Source organism: Schistocerca cancellata, chromosome 6 (genome assembly GCF_023864275.1).
Source record: "Schistocerca cancellata isolate TAMUIC-IGC-003103 chromosome 6, iqSchCanc2.1, whole genome shotgun sequence".
Taxonomy (NCBI): Eukaryota; Metazoa; Arthropoda; class Insecta; order Orthoptera; family Acrididae; genus Schistocerca; species Schistocerca cancellata.
The window spans coordinates 548,566,434-548,573,237 of record NC_064631.1 but is presented as its reverse complement, the minus strand read 5'-3'; the positions used below and the strand labels follow the sequence as shown (position 1 = coordinate 548,573,237).

Here is a 6,804-nt window from a genome sequence, read left to right as displayed (position 1 = left end):
TATTTAGTTTTCGTTGCTCCCAGACGTCCTTCATCCTTTGAGAATATCGGTCCTTCCTGGGTCCACTTTCTCCCTTTTGCAGACCTCTTCCTTTCCTGAGATCCTGCCTCTGTGTTGCTTCTATAAAAAGTACTTTGTTATCTATTATATCCATTCTAATTCCTGTGTTTTTAATATCTTTGTCAATTTCTGGATCTGTAGCTGTTTAGTAAGTTTGTCAGTCTGTTACTATCCATTCGGTATAGGTGGCCATAGAACCGCAGCCTTCTTTTTCTTATTACATCATCTAGCTTTTCCATTATCAAACACAGCTCTCTGTTTAATCTTAATAGGTAGTCAACATTAGTATTACTTCTAAGTCCCAGTATTTTCCTTAGAATTCTAGTTTCAACTTTTTCCAGTTTTTCAGGACTATAAATCTTGTTAGTTTGAGTGTTTCTGCTGCAGTGTTCCAGGCCTTACCACTGTTTAATAGTATCTTACTTTTGTGCTGTAGGACGAAGGTTTTTTAATTATATATATATATATATATATATATATATATATATATATATATATAGTCATTAGGAATGCTCTTTCCATTTTATGCCTTCCACTTTCTATGGCCTTCCACTTTCTATTCTCATAGATACTTAAAGCAGTTTGTTTTAAATGTTGAGTTCTTATGAAGTTGAAGATTTGGAGGTAAATCACTGATATTTGTCATGATATGTGTTTTTTTCAAACAATATTTTTAGTCCTATACTGTCTGCTTGTATCGGTAGTTCTATGATTTGTTCTTTGACACTATCCAGTGATTCAGTAATTAATGCTAATTCATCTACAAAACCTAGATAATCTGTGGTGATTTTATTTGGGTTCATTCCTAGTTGAACACCCTTAGTATTGATGGTTTTTCTCGATTTTCTCCCTACCTTCTCTAAGGTGCAGTTCAAACATTCCCTCTACAAATTTTACTTTTGATGTAGTGTTTGTTAAAGTTACTTTAATTACTTATGTTGTTTTAGTGTCGAGTCCGAATTCCTCTAAAATGCTGCTCAGTGCACTTCTATCAATTGCGTCATACGCTTTTTTAAAATCTACGGAAGTTGTCACGTATTTAAGATTTCTGATTTTCCTCATTTCTATTACGTTCTTTAGATTGAATATTTGCTTTGCACAAGGCCTTCCCTTCCTAAATCCTGCTTCATACTCTCCTAGCTGTGGGCTGAGTATTCCTTCAGCTCACTTTAAATGTGCCATGGAAAGATCTTGTATGTCACTGGTATGAAGGAGATCCGTCTATAATTGTCAGGATGAGTTTTCTTTCCTTTTTTATGTAGTGACTGTATTAATGATGATGATGAATGATTTGTTGTCCAAATTTCATTACTTATTTCTGTTAGACAAAGAATAATGTTATCACTAGAGTGTTTCCACAATTCAGCAACTATATTGAACTATATTGTCTTCTCCTGAGGCTTTGTTACTTTTGTTTTATGATGTCTTTGATTTCCTGTATTTTTAGTGACTATGAGTCTGGTTGTATTAGGATTTAATTATAAAAAAGAAATTCTTCTTTTGGTTGATCGCAGTTGTGTAATTCTTTGAGATAGTCGTAAAGTATTCTGCAGACCTTTGTGTTATTATATACAGTCTTTTGTGTTTCTGGATCTGTAAACTGTAAACTTGGTGGTGTGTAGTTCTTTAAACTATTTTTGAACGTTTTATAAAGGTTTCTTGTGTTGTTCTACTTGGAATGTGTCTCAGTTGACTAGTTGGTCTTTCATATATTATACTCTGATCCTTTTGAGACCTTTTGATGCAGGTTTCCTTCCTTCTATAAAATTTTTCCTGTTCTCATCATTTTTATTTGCGTTCCAGATATTCCACGCACGTTATCTCTTTATAATTAACTCGTCACAATCATCATTCCACCGAACATATTTCCTTTTCTTTTTAAGAGGGATAGCTTCTTCGGCAGTCTCAATAATGTCTTTTTGAAGTTCTTCGAATATTTACGTATCCCTTTTTCCAACTGCATTTTGTAACCATTTTCTCCAGATAGCTTCTGTAGGTCAACATTTCTGGGTTCGCATTGCTCCTTTTTTCTAAATATTGATCCAACCTTGAATTTAATGGTGGATAGGTGGTGGTGTGAATGTAAACTGGCGCTCTTGACAACTTTTACATTGAGTAGCTTACCTGCAGAGTGTAGACTTATAGCAACGTGATCGACTTGTTTTTCACCACAAATGGGATTTGGTGATACATACGTAGTTTATTTCTAGGAAGGTTTTTGAAGAACGTAGATTTTAGTTCTATGTTATTCTGCCTGCGTAGACTTAACAGCTTTTAACCGTTTGCGTTGGTTCTTTTATGTGTACGGAATTTTCCTACTATTGATCTGTGCTCACGTTCTTTGCCAATTTGTGCATTAAAGTCTCCAAGTAGTAATACTGCGTTTTTTGTTGGAATGTGACCTAGGGTGCTTGACACAGTTTGCCAAAAATTTTCTGTTTGTTCCTTTTGTGTCCTTTTTTTTCTCATTTGCTGGTGCATGTGTATGTAAAATTATGTAAACTTAGTTTGATGATTTAAATGTTACTGTGGAAAGTCTTTTATTAATTGACTTAAATTCTGTTATTGAGTTTAATATGTTTATGTTTACAATGAAAGCTGTTATAAATTGGGATACGTCTTCTATAACTCTTTTTCTCGATTTTCCTTTAAACATCCTGAATCCTAAAATGAAACTTCCTGGCAGATTAAAACTGTGTGCCCGACCGAGACTCGAACTGGGGACCTTTGCCTTTCGCGGGCAAGTGCTCTACCAACTGAGCTACCGAAGCACGACTCACGCCCGGTACTCACAGCTTTACTTCTGCCAGTACCTCGTCTCCCACCTTACAAACTTTACAGAAGCTCTCCTGCGAACCATGCAGAACTAGCACTCCTGAAAGAAAGGATATTGCGGAGACATGGCTTAGCGCACACTCCGCTGCAGAGTGAAAATCTCATTCTGGAAACATCCCCTAGGCTGTGGCTAAGCCATGTCTCCGCAATATCCTTTCTTTCAGGAGTGCTAGTTCTGCAAGTTTCGCAGGAGAGCTTCTGTAAAGTTTGGAAGGTAGGAGACGAGGTACTGGCAGAAGTAAAGCTGTGAGTACCGGGCGTGAGCCGTGCTTCGGTAGCTCAGTTGGTAGAGTACTTGCCCGCGAAAGGCAAAGGTCCCGAGTTCGAGTCTCGGTCGGGCACACAGTTTTAATCTGCCAGGAAGTTTCATATCAGCGCACACTCCGCTGCAGAGTGAAAATCTCATTCTGGAAACATCCCCTAGGCTGTGGCTAAGCCATGTCTCCGCAATATCCTTTCTTTCAGGAGTGCTAGTTCTGCAAGTTTCGCAGGAGAGCTTCTGTAAAGTTTGGAAGGTAGGAGACGAGGTACTGGCGGAAGTAAAGCTGTGAGTATCGGGCGTGAGTCGTGCTTCGGTAGCTCAGTTGGTAGAGCACTTGCCCGTGAAAGGCAAAGGTCCCGAGTTCGAGTCTCGGTCGGGCACACAGTTTTAATCTGCCAGGATGTTTCATATCAGCGCACACTCCGCTGCAGAGTGAAAATCTCATTCTGGAAACATCCCCTAGGCTGTGGCTAAGCCATGTCTCCGCAATATCCTTTCTTTCAGGAGTGCTAGTTCTGCAAGTTTCGCAGGAGAGCTTCTGTAAAGTTTGGAAGGTAGGAGACGAGGTACTGGCAGAAGTAAAGCTGTGAGTAGCGGGCGTGAGTCGTGCTTCGGTAGCTCAGTTGGTAGAGCACTTGCCCGCGAAAGGCAAAGGTCTCGAGTTCGAGTCTCGGTCGGGCACACAGTTTTAATCTGCCAGGAAGTTTCATATCAGCGCACACTCCGCTGCAGAGTGAAAATCTCATTCTGGATCCTGAATCCTTCTGAATCGAATGGATATTCATCAGTAAATTTTGTTTCTTGAAGTGATTCTTTATTCCTTCAGAAATGTTATTAAGGTTTTAATGTTTTTAAGACTGAATTTACATTAAAAGTAGCTAAGTAATTTATGTTTCTGTATTTGATTTTATGGATTCATTGTTTAAAGCAGGTTTCAGAATGCTCCGTCTCATTCTTTGCACGGTGTTGTAGGCCCACAGAATCCGAATGCCTCCTGTTCATTTCTTTGGAGATGGGAGACTGGAGAAAAATCTCCCATAAAGTGCATCTCCATTGTTGATTTCTTGTTGAGTTAGGGGAACAAGTCGCCTAAAAGCACCTAAAGGTACTACTCAAGGTTTTTAGCACTGAAGAGTATGTTTTTAACTGCACCTCTGGTGAAAACACTCTAACCTCTTTTTAACACTTATTACAAGTCAGACACCTTGTAGATTTTTCTATTTGTTGCTTCTTCCGCTAGTTCCGCCGTTACAGGATCCATTCTTTCGGCTTTCACACCGTTGAAGTCTTCACTATAACCCCAGCGTGGATCTCTCACAGGGTGCTGACACGTGGGCCAGGTGAGAGTTGTTTTTTTTTTTTACGTGGTTGATTCTCCTCCCACACATCCATCTTCATCACTAGCACGATGAGGCCTGGGAGTTAACGAGAATTTCCCTCTCATTTAAGCATATGGCCGAAAGAGACAGCCCTCCAGGAGTTGTGAAACGAATCGTGTCGTCCAGGACCGTGTGACACAAAGAGCAGAGATTCGCCACGAAATGGGGAAATTCACAGCCGTCTATTGTGCTGAATGAGACCAGGCTGATCAGGCCTAAGCGCTGTAGTGTGCGAGTGAGACAGACGAGAACCTATGTCACAAGGAAATCCCATTGGAGCTGTTTGTGCCCAGGGAGGCGTAGTAGTGTTAACCATGGCGGACCTAAGATCAAACATAAGGGGAAACATTTATGAAAACTATTTAATTCTATACTAATTCAGGGCATGAAGCCGCAGTAATCTGATCTACCAACTTTCTTAAAATTTAATGGTGATCCCAATAAAACTTGAATATTGATCATATCTATAATAGTTTAGGATTTACTGTTAAAGTGAAAATAACAAGTTTTGTAACAAAGACCTGAATGCTAAAATCTATCTTAACAACTGACATTTCATGTAGAAGCGGATCATAAAAATAACAAATGTTGTAAATAACAACTCTGTAACTTCATTTGTTTAAAACATATAGTAAATTTAAACTATCAGTATTTTCAGTTAAGCATCAGATCATCATTTCCTCCACACAAAACACATTGAACGATGACAGCATGACACCTATTGAATTATTAGGTAATAGAATATTTGTTTTAAAGTTCAGTGCATAATATTTACTTTTGTTCTTTATTTATTTATCAGAAAGTACATTGGTGCAAGGTTACTGGCCGTGACATTCAAAGTGAAGAAGGAAAGTGTGTTGGTTTTATGTAAAAGAATTTAACGTTTATTATGTAATGGATATTACTGTTACTTTATATAGAACTTGAAAGTGGTCAAGCTTCGATTATTTAAATATGTTAAAATGTAAAATAATGTAGAATAAGCTGTAGCCAATCAGATGGACGGCTTCAGGGAAGGGAACTGCACGCGGTAGACGCTTCCGGAGACGGGCAGACGGATAGTGCTGGTGGAGACGCGAAAGCGAGCAGTTCGGCTGGAGACACCAAGGTGGACAGTTCTGGTCTATACGCCAAAGGGTGCATTAATCATGTCAGTTTATTGATGATCAGAATAAGTAGAGAGAGAAATGTCTGAGTACGCTCAGTTTTGTTCAGCTGTTTGAAAATCAAATAACGTAAAGGGGTTTACCAGCATAGTAATTCATTAATTTTTCTAAGGGGGGGACGTTTCAACCTAACCAGATCTCAACTGTGTGGCCTACGTTATTTGTTGTTGTGGTCTTCAGTCCTGAGACTCGTTTCATGCAGCATCTCCATGCTACTCTATCCTGTGCAAGCTGCTTCATCTCCCAGTACGTACTGCAGCTTACATCCTTCTGAATCTGCTTAGTGTATTCATCTCTTGGTCTCCCTCTACGATTTTTAACCTCCACGCTGCCCTCTAACACTAAATTGGTGATCCCTTGATGCCTCAGAACATGTCCTAGCAACCGATCCCTTCTTCTAGTCAAGCTGTGCCACAAACTCCTCTTCTTCCCAATTCTATCCAATACCTTCTCATTAGTTATGTGATCTGCCCATCTAATCTTCAGCATTCTTTTGTAGCACCACATTTCGAAAGCTTCTATTCTCTTCTTGTCCAAACTGTTTATCGTCCACACCAAAAGTCTTGTTCCTCCTGCCACCGAACTTCGCTAATTCCCACTATATCTAACTTTAACCTACCCATTTCCCTTTTTAAATTTTCTAACCTATCTGCCCGATTAAGGGATTTGACATTCCACCCTACGATCATTTATGGGTCATTAATTTAGCTCCCCATATTATTATATGTTATATTAACTTTGTATTTCGAAAATCTGCCATCAGACAGAAAGTTTAACCAAAGGGCCACTTGTCTAATTTAGGGCGTGCAATGTGAGACGTGCGGTTCAACTCCTAGACGGATTTGAGCCAAGACATTTCGACGAAGAGGAACCGCATGTGAGACCGAACATCTATGGGATGTTAGCTCCCATTCCCCGGGCTTGGGAGCGGCATAGCGGAGTTAATACAGGTTTTATTAGAATTAGTATCAAAATCTGACACTGGTGAAAGTACATTATGAAAATACATTGAGAGGACAAAAGTCGTGAGACAGTGATATGCACATGTACAGATGCCAGTAGTATCGAGGGGTATAAAAGACAGTGTATTGGCGCAGCTGTC

General features: G+C 39.4%; 1 non-coding gene across 1 annotated transcript; it reads left to right on the top strand.

Moving 5' to 3' along the window:
* Positions 1-3,463: 3,463 nt before the first annotated feature.
* Trnas-uga (transfer RNA serine (anticodon UGA)) lies at positions 3,464-3,538 on the top strand. The gene has a single exon. It is a non-coding gene; the product is annotated as a tRNA-Ser (tRNA).
* Positions 3,539-6,804: the final 3,266 nt, after the last annotated feature.